General features: G+C 31.0%; 1 protein-coding gene across 1 annotated transcript in view; it reads right to left on the bottom strand.

Moving 5' to 3' along the window:
• The window catches only part of LOC108690813 (PDZ domain-containing protein 4), a 329,783-nt gene that overhangs the window by 260,360 nt on the left and 57,744 nt on the right, over window positions 1-11,679 (bottom strand). The gene's annotated exons all lie outside the window — the stretch shown is intronic.

Here is an 11,679-nt window from a genome sequence, read left to right as displayed (position 1 = left end):
ATTATTATTATTATCATTATTATGATTACGGAAATTTTCTATATCTATAGCTTTTACTTACATTTTAAGTAATACTTGATTTGAATTTTGCGCTACATTTCGAGCTAAATTTTGATTGGCTGCTCTGTATTTGACTTCGCCTACATGTGCAATGAAGTACCTTGTCTTCTTGCATCATATTTGTTACATGATGAAAAATTCACTCAGACGAATTATCTTTCGACATTAGCGTTACTACATAGGGAAAGCCAGATAAAATGAACGAGCTGGGTAAAGCGAATACCTTTTATTTTCGTTTATCTATTTGAGATTGTGCTATGAGTCTCAGTTGAAGGAATGATTGACAAGTGACGCTATGAAAATACGAAACAACGCGCGCGCGTGTGTGTGTGTGTGTGTGTGTGTGTGTGTGTGTGTGTGTGTGCGTGTGTGTTTAATAGAGCATATAGAAAATTGAGTATTTTCTTGCGATTTTTTTCTTAGATATTAGGTGTACAACTTTGCTTCCGCCGTTTTCCTATAGATGGCTTTAGCGGTAAGTGATGGTCAAAATAAATAGATCGTAGACGTCATACAATAAACTTGGGCATCTGTCAACATAACCCCATAGAAACATTAGTCGATTTGTGTCTGCATCATAAAGTTATTCTCGATTGAAAATGTCAGTTTACGAGCCAAATTTTCGTCATTTGCGGGAGGTTTTAATTTTTTGCTTCAATATGAAGAAATCTGCGGCTGAGGCTCATCGAATGCTCTCAAATACTTATGGTGAGGCCGCTATTAGTGAAAGAACGTGTCGTGAGTGGTTTCAACGCTTCAAGAACGGTGATTTTGACGTCCAAGGTCTGAATTTGGTGGGACCAGCTCAGCGTAGTGTATTATGAACTGTTAAAACCGACTGAAACAATCACATGCGATCGGTATCGAATTGCAATTGATGCGTTTGAGCCGAGCATTGAAAGACAAACGGCCGCAATACAACGAGAGACACGATAAAGTGATTTTGCAGCATGACAATGATCCCATGTTGCGAAAGTGGTCAAGACATAGTTGGAAACGTTGAAATGGGAAGTCCTACCCCACCCGCCGTATTCTCCAGACGTTGCTCCCTCTGACTATCACTTGTTTCGATCAATGGCACACGGCCTGGCTGACCAGCACTGACCGGTTTTATGAAGAAGTAAAAAAATTGGATGGATTCGTGGATAACCTTAAAAGATGACCAGTTTTTTCGACGCGGGATTCGTACGCTACCCGAAAGATGGGAGAAAGTAGTGGCCAGCGATGGACAATACTTTGAATCATAAATGTATAACCAGTTTTTTACAATAAAGCCTCGAATTTCGGAAAAAAACGGCGGAAGTTGTACACCTAATACATCTTATATTATCAACTTTTACTGATATCAAGAATTTTCTAACTAACTTATTGTAAACCAAGATAGACCCTTGTCAGCGATCACCTTGTCGGATTTTCGTGAAACGAGGAAATTGTAGAGTCGGATGTAATAGTACTCAGAGATTATATTATCTGACATTGCTATCAGAAATATGCCTGCTAAACATGCTTTGCCAGCAAATTGATAGCAGAAAATGAACAGTCTTGCATAAGACGGCAGATTGAAAGCAGAACCTGAAGCAAACTATTCGATTTCTGCCATCAATTTTCTGACATAGCTTGTCAGCTTTAGCGACAAATCTATAGCCAAAAGCAAACACAGATGATTATAGTTTTGTAATCAAAATCTGAGTTTGCTGCCAATGAGCAATTGACCATTTGGTTAATATTTTGCTATCAACAATCATATATAAATTATTTTCTATATAATTTTTGTTTTTACAGCAAAAAATTTGTTTTGATTAGGTATTTGTCTGCTTTAAAAACAAATTTTCTATTGTAAAAACAAAAATTATATAAAAATAATTTGTATTTTAAAGAATTTGTACCAAGTATGTAAATATGAAACCGGAATTTTTTATAGAAAATACACGTTTATTGCATGAAAATGATAAAAAAATATTTTATTCGAAGTATTGCCCATCGATAGCTATACATTTTTTCCAGCCATACATTTTTCCTGTTTGACAATTTGTGGATGCCACATCAAAAAAATTATTGCTCTTTTGAGCCAAACCAGTCATCTAGCCATTTTCATACATCTTCGTAAGAAGTGAAGCGCTGCTGAGCAAGTGCGTGTTTCATCGATGCAAATAAATGGTAATCGGACGGAGCCAAGTCTGGTGAGTAAGCCGCATGCGAAAGTATTTTCCAACCAAATGCCTCAATCGTTTCCTTGACCAGTTTTGCTGATGCACATCATGAAGCAAAATCATTTTGTGTTGCCTTTTTTGATCCGGTCGTTTTTCACACAAAGTTTGATTCAAATTGATCATTTGTTGTCGGTAGCGTATTAACGATTTCGCCAGGTTTTAGCAGCTCATAATAGATCACACCTTTCTGATCCCCTCAAACACAAAGCATTGTCTTCCGTCCATAGCGATTTGGCCTTGCAGTCGATGTCGATGGTTCGATGGGTAACCTGGAGTTGATCTTTTACGCTTAGGATTTTCAAAATATATCCACTCTTCATCACCAATCACAATTCGATGGAGAAATGATTTTTTTTTTTATACCTGGCGAGCAGTTTTTCGCAAATTTTTCGGTTTTCCTGCTGTCTTTCATTCAGTTCATGTGGAACCCATTTTCCCATCTTCTGGATCTTTCCCATGGATTTCAAACGTATGGAGACGGCTTCTCGTGTCACATTTAATTGATCCGCGAGTTGTTGTTCAGTTTGAGCGTCATCCTCATCGAACAATGCTTGCAATTCACTGCCTTCAAACTTTTTCGATAGTTTTCCATGTTCTTTCCATGTTCTTCGTTTCTCACGTCAAAATCGCCACTTTTGAATTTTTGAAACCACTTGAAAGCACTGTGATTTACCAAGAGCATGCTCACCGTAAGCTTCGACAAGCATTCGATGCGATTCTGCAGCAGTTTTCTTCAAATGGTAACAGAAAATCAATGCTGTCTGCAAATCGTATAATACAATTTAATATTATTGATATTTAAGGAGATTACACGGAAATGAAATAATATGCTGGTATTTATTAATTTAGTTAGGAAATGTATATAATAATAACAAAGCGATTATCTCAGTCTCGAGAGATCATGGCAGACGTGTTTCTTGTGCTGCGATCTTATATGTTTTATTTTTAAGCGTAAATGTCGCCGGCTTTGACTGTACTGTTTGTGTTTGTGTTCTAGTGTTTTCCTTCCAGTATATCCCATTCTTATCTCGTTCTTCCTGTCAAGAAGCGATTGTCGAGAAGTGATTGTGTGAAGGTAGCGGTATGATACTGATCAACATCAGGCTGTGACAGATTTTCTAACCTGAATAGTCATAAGATTAATATCCGAAACTTGCGGGGTAGAGTGACACTTTTTTCTGTTAGATTCCTTCGTTTTACGAAAAAGCATCTAGTAAGCCTAATTTTATTAATTTTTGAAGTGGCAGGGTCTAAATTAAATTATTATCTTTTTTTCTTGTTAAATCATTTTTTTTTACGCGAATAATCAATAGTAAAACGAAGGAATCTGATCAAAAAAAAGTGTCATTCTGCCACGAGCCTGAAATATTAATCATTAAAATTTATGATTATTCACGGGTTGCATCTGCAGTACAAATCTTGCTGTTCCTAATATGAATTTAATTATAAGAGGGCACTCCGCTTTAAGTAAATATATTAGGTGTGGGAAAAAGTTCGTGGCGTTTTTCCCGTTACATTTAACGGGAAAAACGCCACGAACTTTTTCCCACACTAATATTTTTCTTAATACAAGAGGAAAATTGTTAGAATAATATCCAATTCATTTTTAATAATTTACTGTGTTGAAAGAGGAGTACTCTGTAAAAATTTTCGCTTAGAATATTAGATTACTGAAAATTTCACTTCATAATTAGATTTTTTTTTGGGTGTGTCATTTTTGTTACAAACAAAAAGATAATGTTCGGTACCGAAAATAAATAATGAATATGTTAACGATATTTAAGTAGCGTTACTTTTAACTCTATAAATAACATAATTAAAAAAATATTTAAATCTGTAATGGACTACGTAAATTGCAATTTTGACGCAATGAACATATATTATAATTATAAATATCATATTAAGCATATATATAAAAACACAACAAAATACTTTTAAAAAATTTTAATATAGTGTAAAGCAGAGCTAGAAAAAAAACTTTTTATTCAAACTATTATAAATCTTCATACACATATAATTACGATAGACCAAGAAGTGCTTTAAACCGAGTTTAAAATACTGCACTTATCTAGCTTCATAATTAAGTACTCATTAATTCTTAAGGGGAATATCCTGTTTTATCAATTAAGTGTGATTAATTTTCCTCAGCTCATTTCTCTTAATTATACTACGGATTAGAAAGTCCTTCTCCACAATTAAAGATCCGACAACAACACTGGCTGTCAGCTACAATTTAATACAAACAACGAAAGAATTAAAAATTGTAGTTTTGTTACTGGCTCCTGCAGTCGACTCATCACAATATGTGCTGCATATAGGAGTTTCAAAATTTACTCGTTTAAAATAAGTAGCCAGCAGCTTACAGAAAATCTCGAAGAAGGATACTGCCTGTAGAAATGAGTTAGGAGCTTTAATATAGAAAAGAAAACAGAATCACCAAAAATTTCGTTCGTATGCTAATAAAATTGACATGAAGCTAACACCGAGCACTATTTTAGTTTCTTGATATTGCAACAACTGTCATCAAATGTGCTTTGTTAGATCACGGAACGATCAGAATTATCGACCTATTCAGATTTCAACAAGCTTCTTACGTGTTTTGGACGGAAATATTTTCTCCTGAGAGGAAAAATAATAATAAAACAAATTTGATATTAGTTGTTTTAATTTTGTACAAATAATTTCTTTATAAAGTTACAAGAACACAATATTATTCACATATATTATATTCGGTTGATTTTCGGTTTTGTTCGGATGCCGAAGCGACAATTTCACTCGTAATATAAATGAAATTTTCGTAAACTCCGTTCCCTTATAGTAAAGCTCCTAGCTCATTTCTACAAGCATAGTATTGTTCTTTCTTTCTATTGCTAGTTACTTATTTCAAACGTACAAAATCTGAAATTGTTTATATTGATTGATTGATTCACATTTTACGCGTTACACGTTCACTTCTAATTGTGGAATGAAATTTCCGACAGAAGGATAAAAAATCTCATCTTTTGATCTTTTTTTTATTGAGGCCATATAGGTAAACAACTGATCTTCAGCAGGACAGTCAAATGCATTTTCGAGCTCCACCAGAATATTGTTTAATAGCTGGCAACCTTAAACCTTAATAGTTGGTTACGAATAAAGTTTTGAATATGCTTCTGATATATACAATAATACAATCCAAATGAATTAGCAATTTATAGTGGCTCTAAGTAAGTTGTAATCACTTGCTGTTATTATCCTGTAATGCACTTGTTGATTTAAAAATTAAATGTACGCGTGTAGGAAGAATGGAGATACGATAGTAGGAAGAATCTGGAAACACGGTAATGTCTCGGTGCTAACACATGGCGCGAGACATTGATGTGCTCCTTTACGCGAGCCGGCGTACCGAATCACTTCAATAGACAAATAAAAAAATATTTCTATATGCATAATAAGGACTTTTCAATTTGTAAACTATGTATAAGATTATATTGACATCATCCTTGTAATTGTAATAATTGTAATCCTTGTATTGTAACAAAGATTTTGGCTCTTGTGAAACACAAATCAAATTCATTCTCAAACTTTCAAAAACTAATTATACTGTGTTTTAATGAAGTATATATATATATACATATCTCACAAAGTCGAAATTGGCAGAAAAGCTGAACAAGCAATAGGTTCTCATAAAACATGTCAGATTAGCTTTGCTCGTGGTTTATTTAGCAAATGAAAACAAATAATTTATTATGATTAGCTCAGCCTCTTACTTCATCTATCATTACTGAAATTGTTAAAAATGTATACGATGCAAATTATATTAATAGTTTACGGATTTAGGTAACAGTAAAATTTGGAAAGAAATAAATGTGGGAATAGACGAAGGACAAAAATCTTTTTTTACACATCCAAGTGATAATGATTTAAAAGTATTTAAAAGTATATTTGTTTTTCTCATTTATTGAAACTTATTAGGAGTTATTACTTAGATAGGAGATTTTTAATAAGAGATAAACATGTCAGTAAGACGTGCATGAAAAAAATGTTATCAAATAAATAACAGAGATTTAAAAGTTATGTTCAAAATAACTAAAGCTGATTTGATGGTTGCTGGTCAGGCAAGACAAAAAGTCAATGGCTGCGAAACTGTTTTCCCAAACAACAGCTAAAACTATTAGATAGTGGAGAGAAAGATTTTTTTTACGATAAAAAAACTTGGGAGTGCTGAGATTTTTTAATTTGTCAACGATTAATATACGTGTATTCACGGAATCCCAAAAAGAAACCTTATACCTCAATTTAGGAAACAGCGCAATAAATCAAATAACGAATTTTATGTACGAGAGTTAAAGGTCACAAGAACTTGTTACTTTTTCAAAAAGGTGTAATTTTAAATAATGTCTCTCTTTAGCAAGTACTTTATCTTCAAGAAAAATATACTACTAATTGCTTCCATGTGACATACGTTTTGACAAATAGACTTACTCAAGACTGTTTAGAAAACTTGTTTTCTTATTTGATGGCAATGGAAGCAGCAAATGATCAACCCTCTGCATTTAATCTTAAGTATGAATTACGTTGGTATAAATTATAAATAAAATATGCATTTGATGTGCTTTCTAATGTAAATACAGAAATTGATGGAAGCGAAAATAATTTAATTGATTTCAACAATTCTGACGATCCGTTGAGCAGCAGCTTTTGATTCAAACAAAGAAAATTATATCAATCCAATGGCTAAAGAGTTCAACAGATTTGCTAATGAATTTCAAGATGAATTTATAAACAACAATATGAATTAGTTTGTGAACGATACAGGTATGTATGGATGAAGCTAATAATCTATGATTACTGGTACTTATTAATTTAAAATATTTAATTGTTTCTAATTAAATTAAATAATTATGTATTAATTAATACGTCTAGAAACATTTTACAGTTATTATGACTATAATATAAATATAGTATATACTATAATATAAATATATTTTTACACAATTAAAGCATTCATTTCATACATTAAATTTTTCTGTGAATATTTTTGTTACCTTTTCATAATTTTTAAATAATTTTTTAAATAACTTTTATATTCAATTGTAATAGTAAGTAAATAAAGAGATATTAATATACAGATTTTTTTTAGACTTTAATATATAAGTAATAAATATATAAGTAATAACCTTCAATAAGTAAGTTTATTATGTTACGTTGTAAGCATATTATAATGGCTCGTGCACAGAACATTTGCCGCGCAAATTACAAATTAAATTAAAATACAAATTAAATTTGTATCAAAAATATATATTATAATAAAATGTAATTACTTGTCAGTAGAAATATTACAACTTTTTTAGTCTAAGCAGAAAAAAGTCATTATGATCAAAATGATATCAAAATAGCTCTAAAATGATTATGTCATTTTTTAATCATTTTCGACTTACCTTAATGTTATTTTGATGTTATTGTAACTTATTATGTTCTGTTTGGAAGGACATTTTTACTTTTTTTCTGAAACATTAATGTCATTTTTCGATTATATTATTTAATAGATATTTCTAAATATGAAGAAAGTATGCAAGAAATTATTAAGGATGAAGGTTTGAAGTATACTGCCAATTATGTAGGATTGCCAGTACCATAAAGGTAGGATAAAATATCCATTTCTAAATGATGAAACAAGATTAAAAATGGCAAATGATAATTTGATTGGATTCAATATTTTTCAAATAGTTATCTAATTTATCCATGTGAAGACTTTATTAATGTAGCGCGTATTATAGAAAAAGAGTTTATTATTTTTCATGGAACTTTTGGTTTAAGCAAAGAAACAGATATATTTCAAAAAATCACAAAACTAGTCAAAGAAAAAATAAATGATATATTTAATATGCCTGAACATGTGTGATTACTATGCCTAGTTCGTACTCATAACTAACTACATGTACTCATAACTAACAAGGGAACTTCTCGAGATGTCAAATTATGATTTTGATGAAAACTTATGAAAGTAGCTTACATAAAGAGATGAATTTAGAAAATATTAGTTGCTGTTGAAAAACAGTTTGAAGGAATGAAATCATCTCTTACGTGTACAGCGATTTTTAATTTTTTCTCGAAAACTATTCAAGATATAAAATAATGTTTTATACAAAAATTTTACAATAAAATTAGCTGTATTCATTCGCATTTATAGAATAATTATTAATCAATTTTTATCAAAATTTTCGAAAAAAAATTGTTAAATAATTATTCTAAAAAAATATCATTGATATGAATAAATAGAGGTAATTTTATTGTAAAACTTTTGTATAAAACATTTTTTTATACATTGAATAGTTTTCGAGATATAGTGGAGAAAGTTGAAAATCACTTCACACATGAAGCCTGATTTCATCTTTCAAACTCTATGTTGGCAGCAATTTTCAAAACTTTTTAAAAAAATTATTATTTTTAAAAATATTTATGATAGATAGAGGTAATTTTATTATAAAACTACTTGTAAGTAAATGTCTATTCTAAGAAAATGATAAAATGCTGGCATTTCAACACCTTATTATGAGGTAGATAGCATGGTGCGCTTTTTTTTATATTGGCTTCCCCAGTAGGCCTATTCCATTCTAATTTTTTTATGCATTCCAAATGCCGTCATTCTTCCCTTGACTACTTTGGAACATTTAAAAATGTGTTTAAAAAGAAATATTATTATTATTATTACATAAAAATATATTCGCGCGAATAATATTTAAAAAATGCTTATCAAAATATTGTAAAATTACATCCTTCTCATTTTCCTCAATATATCATTAATTTCATAATGCAGTTAAATAATTTTTAAACTCAAAAAGATATTTTAATTTGACTTTAATTTATTTACTTACAGACGTTAATATGAACGTTGCTTGTTAAAATTAACTACAGAAATGGATTGATTAAGATTTTGACACATGGAAGTAAAAAGATAATAATGTTATTTAACTCAAGAAACAGGTTACTATTGCTTTGACATCTAACAGTAATGAGTTACGGTACCATATATTTCCTGTAATGTATAAGCACATTTTTTATTATAAAGAGTAATGTATTTATTATAAATTTTAAAACTATTTGTAAAACTATTTGTAATCTCGTTCTTAATACTAACATGATTTATTATATGACAAAGTGTTCGCAATTATGATATTCTTCAAAAAAATACTGCATACAAAGATATTTCTTGTACCAGGAATATCGTATTATAGCAGGTACACCACATATGGAGCAGTGAAGTATTTCTTAAATCCTTTCCATTGAAACAAAAACTACTGGAGTTTCGAATTGTAGCAGCCGTTCTTCGAGTATCCACTCTTATACTAGACATATTTAAAAAGATTATGAAATCGCAGAGAAGATAGTATATGCATTAAAAATTATAATTTGATGATATTATTTCTCAAATGTAAATTAATATCATAATTTAATAACATAACGCGATCACTGAACATTTTTATAAAGTTTTTTTATAAACGTCAAGAGATTGAATCATTCCAATTGTTTTCTTTCATATAGTTAACATTCGTATATCTTTATCTTTTTTTGGCATAAATTCTTGCAGACTTACAGGATAATGTCCGCTCCAAGAGTCTAATAACAGCACACTAAAACTTCCAATAGCGGATACAAATACATTTGTAATAACTAAGATTGAAAGTGTTATGTAATTAATTTGCTCGACTTTGATGCTGCAATATAAAAATTTGCAGATCTAAACTTTCTTCTACGCAGGGTCCAAAACTTTCTATTCGCTTCTTTCAGTACCAAATAGAGAGGCGATTTCAATTGTTCAATCCGCTTGCAGAAATTATGCACAATCGTGTAACTATGCGTAGTTGATAATGATTGAATTATGCTTTCAACTGTTTTAACACCTTGCGTGGTCAGTGTTATGTCTAAATGTAATTCCAAATTGAATCCATTTTCGTCTGCATTATATATTTTCTAGTTTAAAAAGATTTATATTAGATTTTACGATAGCTATGAATTCCTGACAATTTGTAATTGCTCTTTATCTCTTTGTGCAGAACGACTTACATATTTTGTTATTTTTTTTAACATAATTCTATGTTTTCTTTTAAAATTTAATATTCATGTTGCACTAACTTTAAGTAAAGAAAGACCGATTTGTGCCTTAACTTCTAGGGCCCATCGTCGTAAATTCATCGTGAATAATTCTTTTTTCATCATCAGCTTCTTTAAAATTTTATAAGACATATTCGAAAATATATGACATCTTTTCTCTGTACCTCCTTTTTGTAATGTTCCCATCGATGTAATTGTCACAAAGATTTCTTTTTAAATAGGTTTTTTTTTACCTGGGTGGTAAAAAATATTCCTTTTTGCACTTTTCCAAAATTCAACAGCTCTTTTTTTATAGTCATCATTAACAATTCCTCATTCTTTTAAAATACAACTATCTTTTGCTTGATTATCTTCATCTTCTTCGAGTATTTCTATTTCGTCATCTGAGACAAAATCTGCATCAAGTAAGTTTGAGTTTAATTCCCAATAATTTTCAAATTCTAATATAGTATCAGTATGAATATTACATGACATTTCATTCATTGAAGAGTATATAATATCTTTTATCACATCGCGCAATTCAATTTCTTTATCGTTTACAGGTATTTCCGGAATTTTTGAAATTTGAAAAAAAATAATTGACATATTGAGAATATTTGCAGGATTCACTTGTACCATTTTAACGATTAGCACTATTGCATTAGTACGTTTAACGATTTAATTACTTTGCATTTGAATTATTCATTATTCTTGCTAATTATGTTTATACTGAAATTATTGCAAGATCTTTGATTTATATATTAGGTGTACAACTTTGCTTCCGCCGTTTTTTTCCGAAATTCGAGGCTTTATTGTAAAAAACTGGTTATACATTTATGATTCAAAGTATTGTCCATCGCTGGCCACTACTTCCTCCCATCTTTCGGGTAGCGTACGAATCCCGCGTCGAAAAAACTGGTTATCTTTTGAGGCTATCCACGAATCGATCCAATTTTTTACTTCTTCATAAGACCGGAAGTGCTGGTCAGCCAGGCCGTGTGCCATTGATCGAAACAAGTGATAGTCAGAGGGAGCAACGTCTGGAGAATATGGCGGGTGGGATAGGACTTCCCATTTCAACGTTTCCAAGTATGTCTTGACCACTTTCGCAACATGGGGTCGAGCATTGTCACTGCAAAATCACTTTATCATGTCTCTCGTTGTATTGCGGCCGTTTGTCTTTCATTGCTTGGCTCAAACGCATCAATTGCGTTCGATACCGATCGCCTGTGATTGTTTCAGTCGGTTTTAACAATTCATAATACACTACGCCGAGCTGGTCCCACTAAACAGAGCATGACCTTGGACGTCAAAATCACCGTTCTTAAAGCGTTGT

The sequence above is a fragment of the Atta colombica genome, unplaced genomic scaffold (assembly GCF_001594045.1).
Source record: "Atta colombica isolate Treedump-2 unplaced genomic scaffold, Acol1.0 scaffold37, whole genome shotgun sequence".
Taxonomy (NCBI): domain Eukaryota; kingdom Metazoa; phylum Arthropoda; class Insecta; order Hymenoptera; family Formicidae; genus Atta; species Atta colombica.
The sequence above is the reverse complement of the archived record's forward strand: the minus strand, read 5'-3'. Positions and strand labels throughout refer to the sequence as shown.